The 12,874-nt window shown below is 46.3% G+C and overlaps 1 long non-coding RNA gene across 1 annotated transcript; it reads right to left on the reverse strand.

Annotated features, from left to right (window-relative positions):
• Nucleotides 1-6,963: 6,963 nt before the first annotated feature.
• Nucleotides 6,964-11,257, reverse strand: LOC127490572 (uncharacterized). The gene is made up of 3 exons (XR_007918605.2): nucleotides 11,035-11,257; nucleotides 10,336-10,543; nucleotides 6,964-7,080 (listed from the first exon to the last, which is right to left on the reverse strand). It is a non-coding gene; the product is annotated as an uncharacterized lncRNA (long non-coding RNA).
• Between the last annotated feature and the right edge of the window lie 1,617 nt (nucleotides 11,258-12,874).

Below are 12,874 nucleotides of genomic sequence, written 5' to 3' on the forward strand. Positions count from 1 at the left end.
CAGAAATATGGCCTCCGAAAGGAATAAGAATGAAGAGAGCAGAAGGCCAAAGTCCCAATGGGAACTCACAATCTGTTGCGCAAGTTAGAAATATGAGCCTGTTCTCAGACATATAACCCCGCTGATTGAAGGTCAAGGCCCTGTAAGGAAGGATTCTATAACACAGAGGCAAGTGTATCCAATAGGGATTGCTCAGTTCTTTCCTAAAAAGACCCCTTGACATTTACCTGGGTAATTAGTCCCTCAAGAATAGATTATACCCAGTTGTTGGTTACCGATCTGAGTAGATGCTGATCCCTGGGGACCCAAAGCACTATCAGATCCTTGCTAGAGGAGGACTTTATAGGGTAAGTAATAATAAATGGAGTCATGGCCCTTATCCACCTCACAGTGCCTCCTAGGTCCATAAACCAAAAGGCGACTGTCTCCCAAAGGCTTGATTGTATAAATGGTGGGAGTATACTGAGCTTGGTGGTCTTTCATGGGGAAGGGACTAAGAGTTAATGTTATGGGAAAAGCGACATGGAAGCCCCTAAAATTCCTTCCCATATCAGGGCAGTAACTCAAAAGCACACAGTATCCTAGAAAGCATGACAGAGATAAGTGCTATACTACATGACTCACATGACTCAAAGGTAGTGGCTTTTATCATAATCTCCTGTCTGGTCCTTGCAGAACCAGTTTGATCATGGAAGATGATAACAAACTATCACAAACTTGACCAAGTAATGGCAACAATTAGAGCTTCTTTGTCTGATGTGCTATTTTTACTAGAACAGATTAGCACAGCCTCACGTATGGGGGATGCATTACAGATTTGCTGAACGTGTTCTTTTCCTTGAGGAAGGGGCAACAGAAGCAGTTAGCATCCATCTGGGTTGGACAACACTGTAGAGTCAGGATCGAGCTCCAGAAGTATGTCGATTCTTATGCGTTCTGTCATAAAATAATCTGAAAGGATCTGGATTGACCAAACATTCTGAAGAACATTGCTCCACTCTGGCAAATACTCCAGATGCCTTACCAGACAAATGGTCCCAAAAGCGGGAGATAAACTCAACAAAGATGCCAGGGCCTGCCACATTAGTGAAGGTTATAGATGTGCAGTGGTCTGGGCCATGCTAAGATAGTTTTTCTGAGGTAAGGAGCAAGTGCCTTGTTCTTAGTAAGGAACAAAGCCAGGAATAAATGCATATTTGCACGTGTTACTATTCAGAAAGAAGCACCGCAATTATTAGATCTTTTTGGGTTTTAAAGGCAGTATATTCTGTACTTGAGAATATTTCTCCAACTCACTTATCAAGTGACATGAAAGGCTGAAAGTTTTGTGTTGGTTACAGAACAAGAGACATTCCTAAGGTGCACATATACCACTCCTTTGGTGATCCATGTGGCCTAGGAGACACCATGGTCCTAGAAGCATCTGGGGAGAATACAATACTGAGTACAGGCTCCAGGAAGTCTCTAAAGAGAAGTTCCAGCAAAGACTCTGGGGTTCTAAAACAAGCTCAAGTCATTTGCAGAGGACTACATATCATTTGAAAACCATTTCTTGCTGTGCTATTGGCACCAGTAGAGACAGAGCATCCAAACATGGGATATTGAGTGAATAAATGCCAAACTGCCTGTCGTGAGCTGGATAGCATCAGTCCCACAAATGAAGAGAGCAGAAAGGCAAAGTCCCAATGGGAACTCACAATTTATTGTTCAAATTAGAAAATTAGCCTGTTCTCAGACATATAACCCCACTGATTGAAGGTCGAGTCAAGGATTGAAAGTCATGTCAAGTGAGGAAGAATTCTATAACACGGAGGCAAGTGTATATAGTAGAGATTTCTCAGTTCTTCCCTAAAGAGACCCCCTTGACATTTATTTGGGTAATTATGGGTAGCATTGTATGAGGTGTCCTACAGGCCCAGCAACAATCCATTGCAAGCCTAGTGAAGCTTCAACTCTTGTTTTAGATCTGAAGGATACTTGTGGTGTCTGTTCTGTGTGACCTTTCCCATCCTGTATAGAGTAGTGATTCATACTCACTGAGGTTGATGCATATTCTGAACATGGATTTGTCTTTCCTATTTACAAGGCCTTGGCCATCAAACTCTCCAAGGGCTCACAGAGTGTCTGATTTGCTGACATTGGGTCACACTGAACATCTTCTTGAACTAAAGACTCACTTATGGCAAAGGAGGTGTGGCCATGTGTCACATGACCCATGATCATGGGATCCACTAGTTTCATGGCATGCCTCACTATTTAGAAACTGACAACCTAATAGAATAGTGGAGGGGCTTGTGCTGGTGGCATAGTGGGCTAAGCCTCAGCCTGTGGCACCAGCATCTCATATGGGTGCTGGTTCTAGTCCTGGCTGCTCTACTTCTGATCCAGCTCTCTGTTATGGCCTGGGAAAGCAGTAGAAGATGGCCCAAGTCTTTGGGCCCCTGCACCCACATGGGAGACTCAGAAGAAGCTCCTGGTTCCTGGCTTTGGATCGGCCTACCACCGGTCACTGTGGCCATTTGGAGAGAGAACCAGTGAATGGAAGATCTTTATTTCTGTCTCTCCCTCTCTCTGCCTGTAACTCTGCCTTTCAAATAAATAAATAAATAAATAAAATCTTTAAAAAAAAAGCAAAACAAACAAACAAACTGAATAGTAGAAAGGCCTCCTAAATAGAAGATGAGTCATGTACTTGAATAAGACATCCGGTGTAGATGACTTAGGATGCATTAGGCTATTCAAACTCATGCTATTACACACACTGTATCCATATGAGGTAGAAGACCTGGGTCCAGGAGGTAAATATGGCTTTGTTCATCATTTCTATCATCATAACTGACTGGGGAAATTTCTATTTTCATTCCCATTTTTTAGATATCTTGCTTCTCAGAGATGACTGCTTCCACCAAGGAATACAGTAAAAGTCCCAGTTAATGTAAAAGCATGGTTGTCACTCTGTTCACTTTGGTCTTCTGATGCCTGTAGGCAAGCAGGCATAGAACATCTACCATCCTACAAGGAACTGTTCCTGATTATCGTGCGCTGAAAACACACAGGGGCCAAGGGGCCATGTTTGGCATTTTGATGAGTCTCAGGGATGGTTTTTATACTACGGTTTGAATGTGTTCCCCAAATTCATTTGTTGGAAACTTAATCTCAAAGTCATAAGTTAATGATATTTGGTGGTAGGGCCTTTGGTAGGTAGTTAGGATTAGGTGAGGTCACGAGGAACAGCCCTTATCGTGTCATCAGTGGCTCTCTAGGAGCAGGAAGATAGACCGACACTAGCACACTTGGTCCCTTTCACTGTGTGATGCCCTCTGCCATGTTATGATACAGCAAGAAGAAACCTCATCAGATGACAGAATCATCCTTTTGGACTTTCCAGCCTACAGAACCATGAGATAAATAAATCCTTGCTTTTTCTAAACTACTCAGAAACAGGTGTTCTGTTATGTGGTAGTAAGAAATCAACTAAAACAGTGCTAGAACAGGGAAATGATGGTTGTTGGTGATGGCTTTGGGATCAGCTACAGCAGTGGAGGCTGAAGATCATTCTACCTTCAATCCTCTTGCAAGTTCCCTTAGGAATTGTTACACAGAGTCCTGTGGAAACTATATATGGATGAAGTGAGCTCAATGTGAGGAGAGAGTGGAAATGAAGTCAAGGGATCGACTATAGTAGGTGCTGCTCGGCTCCACTGTCCTGAGCTGAGGGCTCCAGCTGCTTAGTGTGCCAATAGATAATAGCTATCAATTACTTGCTTTTCCAAAAACTTCATTTTTTCTCATCTGATGGGAATAGCTTTGCCCAGAAAATGCACACTGCCCCTCCAGGCTAGGAGGACCCATAGCCATTGACTGATATTGGAGTATAAAAGTCAGGACCTCTTACATCAGATGGAGGGTGTAGCTTAGTTCTCCAGTTCTGTTTATGCTCCAGAGTTGCCCCATTCCATCACTGGTTAGACAAAGGTTAGACTCAACCTTGCTCAACCATGCTTCACTCCTTCCCTCCCTGCTGCTTCTTTCTGTAAAGCACTCCCTCGATAGATCCTGTGCACCTGATCCTCTGATTGGGGAGAAGGCATTTTTAACATTAGCTAGTGAATAAAAATGATGAGTCTGGTGATGGAGACATCAGCTGGTAGAAATTTGAGAACTAAGGGATCCCACCAAGGCAAGACTGACTCAGGAGTGCTTTCTATTTTTACCCTTTTCACTGAGAAAAGTACGCTGCAGTGTACACCTCGTTGGATTTTCACAAGGACACAGCAAAGAGGGAAGAGAAGAGATTCAGGTAGCACATACTCTACCTAAACTCAGCCCAGAAGCAACCATGCCACTTCCACTGCTGTTTCATAGGCCAGAGCTTGCTTGTCAAATGGCCTTCCTCTAAGAGGAAGGGAGAACTGGATACAGGAAAGGTTTAGGAATGTCTACAGCAATAAACACAACTTTGGCAAAACCATCTCCTCCCCACCAAGCTTCCTCGTGTATGAAGGAACTTCAAAAATTCAAGGGGAATGCATATTATGAAAACATTGTGTTTGAGGGTGGGTATTTGGCCTAGTAATTAAGATGCTGGTAAAGATGCCTGTATCCACATCACAGTGCCTGGGTTTGATAAAATTGCCTTTAGTGTCTCTCTAGCATCCTACGAATGCAGACCCTCGTAAGCAGTGGTGATGGCTCAAATAACTGGGTCCCTGCCACCAACATGGGAGAATAGGATTGTGTTCCTGGCTCCTGGCTTTGGTCCTGGCCCAGTGTTGGTGATTGAAAGCATTTGGGGAGTAAGCAAACAGATGGGAGCTCACTCACTCTCTCTACCTCTCAAAAAAATCCCAAACCCCCAAACCAAAAAACTTATGCAAGGATTGAAAAAAGTTTTTTGTGCCATAATACACTTATCTTTAATTTCATTTATTCCCTCTAACTCTTTAAAGTCACCAGGTATATCAGCTTCTTTCCCTTTCCCTAGATTAGGGTGGCCAACTCAAATGATCACAACCTAAAATACAAAAGAGGGAGAAACTTTGTTCTCAGCATGTTTGTTCCAATGATAAAATCTGAAGAACTTGGTTGATTTTGTTTGGGCTAAATTTTTGGTGTACTATTTAATGATAGTAAAGTCATATTAACTACAATTTGAGGTCCAATTTGAAGCAAAATGGCTGCTAATAAACTTTCTATTGGGAAAGTCTCTATAACTTTGAACAGCTTGCAATAAAATTTTGCACAGAGAGGTCAGAAGGATGTCAGATTACACCAAGAGTGTTGGACAATTTGGAGGAACACAGATGATACTAGGAAAATGTAAAATAATTACAGATCCTTTGATTTCGATGCACGTTCTTCTAATGATGGCCATTACTGACTTTGGGGCTACTCCACAATGAGTCTTCATTTGGGACTTTGCACTGAACAGAAGAACCACTAATCCTGTGTTTCCATTAATGAATGTGTAATTCTAAGATGTAACAATGGCAATTCAGCATTATTCTGTGAACAAAATACTGCTAAATTCAGATAGGTGACAGTGTGTGGGCACTAATGTATATGGAGCGCTCTGTTGTAATAAGGCTGCTATTATCTTTGACACAATAATGCTGAATTCTGGACTCACCGGAGGCTCTGTTAGCTAAGACTGGACTTAACTCTTTGGGGTCTGATGTAAGCAGTTACTTATAACCTTATAAGTAACTGCCTGCTTCAAAAGTTCTCCTGCTTGTCTCCACTGTATTTTTTCTTCCTCCACTCTTTCTTTTGCTTTGTCCTTGTGTTTTGATACTGGACCCTTTGCATTCAAGTTCATCTTTATGTGTAAATACATGTTTTGCTCATTTGTCCGAGAAGATTGCTGACTTACCTTTTCATCCATCCAGTCTGGGGGCAGTGTCCCTTGTGCTTTGCCTGTGTCCTCTGTCCCGTCCCCCAGCCTATAAGGGCTCAGTAGGGCATTATTATTCCCCTCACACAGTGCATTCTCCAAGCAGCAGCAGTGCATGCTCTGGACTGAAAAAGGACACTAAACATCACCAACAATGGGCTTAGACCAGTGCATTGGTGTAACAGGGGCATGCAAGGCAGGAGGAAAGTTTGGGTTCTTTTTGTCCCCGATCAGGGCCACCAGCACCCAAGGACATATGTGTTGGGCAGTGTCCATGAACAGAGCAGGCCGACCTGGGCACACACAGGTCCTCAGAGTGATGCCATCCTCCTCCATCATCTGCTCCAGGTGCTCTGCTGTGGGGACTAGCTTGGAGAGGGTAGCAGTCCCATCATTGGTTTTCTCCATCACTTTTGGCACCCTCCAGCATCAGCTAATAGAGAACAGGGAAGGAGAGGCCACTGTATCCCTGGGCAGCTGTTTCTGTCAACTGGAAGGGCCATTTAAGAAAAACACTTAATTACTTTACCTGCTCTCTGCAAGCCGTGGGAAGGTAGGAGCCCGTCAGATAATGAGCTTAGGGAGAGAGAGCAGCTTGGGAGGGCAGAGATTTTCATCCACCTGAGGAGTGACCTCATCTGATCCCATCACGAAATGGGGAGCAGAGAGAAGAGCAAGGGGGTGAAGCAAATAGCCTCCTTGCAGTGTCAGCTTCATTATCTTCCCCATCACATTACAGAGTCCTAGGACATTAGGGGCTTCTAATTCACATACAGAGCTTCCAGGCCTGGCCCACCATTAGCCAGTTCTCCGAGATACAGCTCCTTCAGACAACTTGGGGCTGTGTCAAGAGCTAAACAGAGCATCTACCCTGCACGGCCATTGCCAGCTGTGAGGTCTTGGTAACTAACTCAACTCTCTGGACCTTAGGTTTCTGATGGGTAAAGTGAGAACACTGGACGAGAGGGTCACCAAGGTGCCTTTACATCCTGTACTGCTGGGAAGGTTGCTCCAGGCACAGGGGAGTTGGGAAGATGGGGTCTCTTCCAAGCTGATGGCTGTTGTGGGGAGGTGATATGGTGGCATTCCATACCTTCGTGCCCCTCAAGGGTGTGGGTCAGGCCAGAGAGCTGCCCTCCTGAGGCTGCCAGAACCAGTAACTGGGGTCTTGCCTGCAGAGGCACAGCCTGTTAAATGAAAGCTATGCTGAGCTGAGTCTTCAAGGTGAGAGAAGGCACCGGCTGCAGGGGCGCCCACATCCGGGAAGAGGGTGAGACAGCCCACATGGAAGGGAAGACAGGTCCTGCCTCTGGGCCTGAGCTGGCTGGGCAGGCGTCATGTTTTTGTTTCGCATTCATTTTGACCTCAGCAAGTCTCATGATTTCTGTTCCCTTGTTTACCCTGCTTGGGCCTGGCAATCACCTTGTGTCCCAGAGAGAACGGCGGCCATATGACTTCCACCTACTGCTGCAGTCAGACTCCCCTGCCACGTCCAGTCACCCCCACATTGGGCCCCATCCCATGACTGGGATGTGATTCCTCCCCTGCGTTTTCCCTGCTGTCCAACCCCCTCCTGCCCTCTGCAGTCTGGCCTCACCTTTGCTGGCTAGATGCTGCCAGCTGCTTGTGGCCTGTGCTGTGACCTGGTGCTGCCTCCTGCTCCCTGCAGGCAGGATTTTGGTGAGGAGGACTTAGAGGGTGAGGAGGGTGAGGGAAATTGAAGGCCACCAGGCTCCAGTAGGAGCCAGATTTCAGGACTGCCCTTCATTTATTCACTCATTCATTAAGTCCTTAAGAGTCTGTCAGTAGGTGCTGGGTTTCCAGCACTGAATACACAGACAAAAGAAACACCTTCCCTGGGAAGCTGAGTGCTGAGGAAACCAGAATTAAAATAAATGAGAAAAAAAAAGAAAAGAAATAAGCAAAAGCAAAAGAAAAAAAACATTTTAAAGTCGGTGAATAAATGTGGTGGAATGTAACTACTTCTGTAGGGTAAAATAAAGCTGTGAAGAAGAGAGGAAGGCCTGGGGCTGGTGCTGTGGTATAGTGGGTAAAGCCGCAGCGTGTAGAGCCATCATCCCATATGGGAACCGGTTCAAGTCCCAGATGCTCCACTTCCAATTTAGCCACCTGCTGATGTGCCTGGGAAAGCAGTAGAAGATGGCTCAAGTCCTTGGGCCCCTGCACCCACATGGGAGACCCAAAAGAAGCACCTGGCTTCAGATCAGCCCAGCTTCAGACATTGCGGCCATTTGGGGAGTGAACCAATGGATGGAACATCTCTATCGTTCTCTCTGCCTCTACCTCTCTCTCTTTATATATATATTTATAGGAGGAAGTCCCAGAGTGTGGATGAGCTTTGCGGTTTTACACAGGGAGGACGGAGGGCTCACTGACACAGATATTTGATTGAAAATCTGATGGACACAAGGGAGGGAGCTATGAGAAATCCGGGGAAAGAAGACTTCTGGCAGAGGGGATAGCATGTGCAAAGGCCCTGAAGCATAATTGGGCTGGGGAATTGCAAGCTGTTAAAGCAACTTATGTAGCTACAGCTAGGGAGAGGCAGGTGGTAGATCCTGTGTCAGAGAGGGAGCAGGGAGGGGTGGGGGAGGAAAGGTGCTAGGGCTGGTAGGCTGCTGCCAGAGTTCTACTATGGGTGACTTGGAGGCCACCTCAGGGCTTGAATAAGAGGAAGTCTTTAGGTGATTATATTCTCAGCTTCACTCTGACAGCGAGGAAAGGAGAAAACCAAAAGAAGACCTGGGCATAGATGGGGGTCCAGGTGGGAAATGACTGTAATTGCACAGGGGAGACACGCTATGGCTTGGACCAGATTGACAGGGCTGGAGGGGATGAGAAATGGTCAGACTCCAGACCGACAGGCAGAATGACATGACTTGCTGGTGTCCTGAATGTGGCATGCAAGAGAAAGCATGGGCACAGTTGTGTTTTTGAGACTGTTGGCCTGAGCAGCTGTCGTTCATGGGCAGGTGACGGGGTTGAAGGAGCAGTTTGGAGTGGGGGTGATCAATCGGGAGCTCAGTGCTCATTTGAGATGCCTGTAGGTTATTCAAGTGGAGGGGTGGAGTCTGGAGAGGACAGTGCTTGAGATGAATATTTGGGGGCCTGCAGCGAGTAGATGGCATTGGGGTCATTAGACTAAATGCGATTATTGATAGGCAGGAGGTAGAAGAGAAAGAGTGGATAGAAGATAGATGAGAGGGGCCAAAGGCTGAGCTTCCAGCACGATGGGAGGTGAAGAAGACCAGAGACAGCTGGGAGAGAAAATTCCAGGGAAGAGGAAAACCAGTGGGGTGTGCTGGCATGTAGACACAGGGGTTCAAGGATAAAGGAGAGGTTAACCCTTTGCATAAGGCCTAAGGCTTAAAAATGGGCTTTCATTGAGCCTCATTTTCTTCCTGGAACACCTTTTCAATATGGTTTGATTGGGGTACCTGAGTTCTCGTCTCAGCCCCAGGGATGAGTGTGTGGCTCAGGTCTGGCCAATGACAGGGATCTCCTCCCCTGGCTGCAGAGACCGGTGCAGAGATGACTGTGTGGCCCAGGCTGGGCCAATTAAGATGAACATTTTGTCTTAGAGCATTTGGAAAGACTGGCTCCTTTCTCTGGAGTTGCTAAGTGTTGGGATGAAAGTCTTGGCTTTTTGGCAGCCATCCTGAAAGTTTGGTGGACTCATCACTTCTCAGATGGAGAGAGAAAGATCCCTGAAAATGACATCTGAGCTCACTGTGGATACAATTTTACCTGATAACTACTGTTCCTTGTTTTTTTTTTTTTTTTTTTTTAAGATTTATTTATTTATTTGAAGGGCGGAGTTACAGAGAGGCAGAGGCAGAGAGAAAGAGAGAGAGAGAGAGAGAGAGAGAGAGAGAGAGAGAGAGATCTTGCATCTACTGGTTCACTCCCCAAATGGCTGCGGCTGGAGTTGAGTTGATCTGAAGCCAGGAGCCCAGAGCTTCTTTGGATCTCCCAAGCAGGTGCAGAGGCCCAAGGACTTGAGCCATCTTCCACTGCTTCCCCAGGCCAAAGCAGAGAGCTGAATCGGAGTGGAGCAGCCAGGACTTAAACTGGCGCCCGTAGGGATATCTGCACTGCAGGCAGTGGCTTTACCCTCTACACCACAGTGCCTGCCTCCTGTTGTTTCTTTGGATTTGCACATTTTGTTTCCCAAGCAATAAATTCTCCCTGTCAAGCTAGTTTGACGAGGCTTCTGTCTCTTGTATCCAATGTGTTGTAACTAATGGAAGGAGATGTCTCTGAAGCCCCCTACTCAATAGTGGGGACTGTTTCTCAGAGCAGGAGTGTAGCTCTCTGTAAGAAACCTTACTCTGCCACCCCCGGACTCAGAACTATTCTTAGCTGCCTGGCACTGCTTGAGGAAGGTGGACCCAGACACGACCAAGCAGGGTCACCCCTACCTCCTCCTGGAGCAGCCGCTGACGCAGGCCTTGAATCTGGGGCAGGTAGGGTTGCCACCAGAGAAGCTGGGGGAGGGCATCAGATTCCAGCCGTGAACCCAGAGGTGGCACTGTGTGGGCTGTCAGGGCTGGGTACGAGCAGTTCCCTGGAGGTTGTGCAGAGCAAGTGGGGACCTGCTGCCGTCTCTGAGGAGGACAGGGCCAGCATCTAGGGAATGCAGAAAAGTAATGGGAGACCAGGGCAGGGGAAGCAGTTGCTAAAACAAACCGACTACTTCTGCTGGATGAGGTTTCGCTGGCCTGCAGCTGTTACTCCGGGGCCAGCCACACGCACACTGCAGCGTTGTAAAGTCACCTGGTACAGGGAGCCAGTCCTGCTGGCCTTGGGCTCTGCTGAGGGCCGTTGGCCTGCTTTGAGCGTCTTCTCAAGTGTGTTGAAAGGGAAGCAGTCAGTTTTTACTGTTCTTCCGGATCTGCATGCAGATAGAGACAGGTTGCTGGGCCTGTCTCGCCTCTTTCCCATACCTGGGCTAATAAACGCATGAGTCAGCCCTGGGGAGAGCTCTGAGCTGCACACCCTGTATCCCGTCATAGATAAATTATGCGCCAGTGATCGTCTCTGGTTACCTACGCCATGGAGACCAGTCAAGACCTCAGAGAACCCTGCCCTGTGCGCACCCAACCCCTCCCGACGGTTACCTCATTGCAGGCTTCTGTGTCCCGGTTCCTTTGGTTCTTGCAGAAGACACAGCTTTCACAGCAGATCTTTCATCATCCATCTGAGATTCCAGTCAAGAACTTTCCTCCCACCACTGAGTGAATAGGAACCATACCAAGTCAATAAGCCTCATTCAATGTAGTGCCACAGAAGCTGGAATGAAATTTACTCGTTGCTGAGATAATTATAGATTGTGTGCATTACTAGGCTAAACACATTTGTAGGAAGGGTGAACTTAAAGTGTTTAGGAGAAAAACTGTTTTAAATACCATCACGTGCTTTAAAATGTCATGTTGTACCCATCAGATGATGCCAGATACACCCACGTCCTCTGTATTCACAAAGGTCTTCAAAGATTCCTGATAGCCAGGGGGTGGTTTAGCCTACTTTATGTTTACTGCAATAAAATGACAGAAAGTCCTATATTTCACTCTTTTTTAACATTTATTTATTTATTTGAGAGGCAGAGTTACAATGACAGGCAGAGAGAGAAAGAGAGATCTTCCATCTGCTGGTTCACTCCCCAAATGGCCATGATGGCTGGAGCTGGGCTTATCCAAAGTGAAGAGCCAGGAGCTTCTCTTAGGTCTCCCACATGGTACAGGGGTCAAGTACTTGGGCTATCTTTCATTGTTGTCCTAGAGAGAAAGCAGAGAGCTGACTCAGAAATGGAGCAGCCAGGACTCGAACCAGAGCCCATATGGGATTCCAGTGTTGCAGGTCGAGGCTTAACCTACCACATCACAACATTGGTCCCCTATCTTTCACTTTTTTTGGCTAACTTACTTGGACTTTCTCCATAGTCAGCTTGCAAAGGAATGGTTGATCTCATGAATTTACCCTCCAGAAAAGTATGAGTGTACTTCAAAAAGTTCATAGAAAAATGGAATTAAAACACATGTTTATTTAAGTGCAAAAATATTTGAAATCCATGTAAAGTTTTTTGTGACACACACTTCAAGAACTTTTTAAAAATCTCTTGTATATTTTTGCTGCCACAGTTGAACCCATCTTTGCTTCTTTTCTGTTTCTATGTGAAAGAGAAAGAGACACAGAGAGAGATATCTTCCATTTGCTGGTTCACTTCCCAAATGGCTTCAATGAGTAAGGCTGAAGCTTATCAAAGCTGGGAGACAGGAACTCCATCCAGGTCTCCCATGTGGGTGAGGGTCCCAAGCACTTGGGTCATCATCTGCTGTTTTCCCCGGTGCATTAGCAGGGAGTTGAATGGAAGTAGAGCATCTGGGACTTGAACCAGTGCTCTGATATGGGATGCCAGTGTTGCAAGCAGAAGCTTAACCCACTGCACCACAATGGGGGCCCCAAATTCAGCTTTCTGAAGACATACAAATAAATATTTTCCAAACTCTTTGCACTCTGTAAATGGGATGCAATTGTAGTTTAGAAAATTCTGGAAGACTCAGAAATAGGTTTTCTTTATGAGAAGAGTGCTCTTCATTTTTCCAGTCTTTGTGGTTTTAGACTCACATCCTAACCTCTGCAAGACCAGCAGACTAAGGCAATGCCAGCTGCTACAACCAAACCATCCCTGCATCCTCACACGATTGTATGTATCACACTCACATAGCACTCCAAGGCTGGGCTTCCTGTTGGGCAGCTCCTTCTCACCACGAACTTTGAAGGCCTGGCCTCTCCTCACCTTGTAACTCCATCAGGAGGTTATTTATTTATTTGAGAAGCAGAGGCATATAGAGAGACAGACAGATCACTCATCCTGTGGTTCACTCCTGAAATGCCCAGAATAGCTGGGGCTGGGGCTGGTGGAAGACAGGAGCCTGGAATTCAACTCAGGTCTGCCAT

The sequence above is a fragment of the Oryctolagus cuniculus genome, chromosome 6 (genome assembly GCF_964237555.1).
Source record: "Oryctolagus cuniculus chromosome 6, mOryCun1.1, whole genome shotgun sequence".
NCBI lineage: Eukaryota > Metazoa > Chordata > Mammalia > Lagomorpha > Leporidae > Oryctolagus > Oryctolagus cuniculus.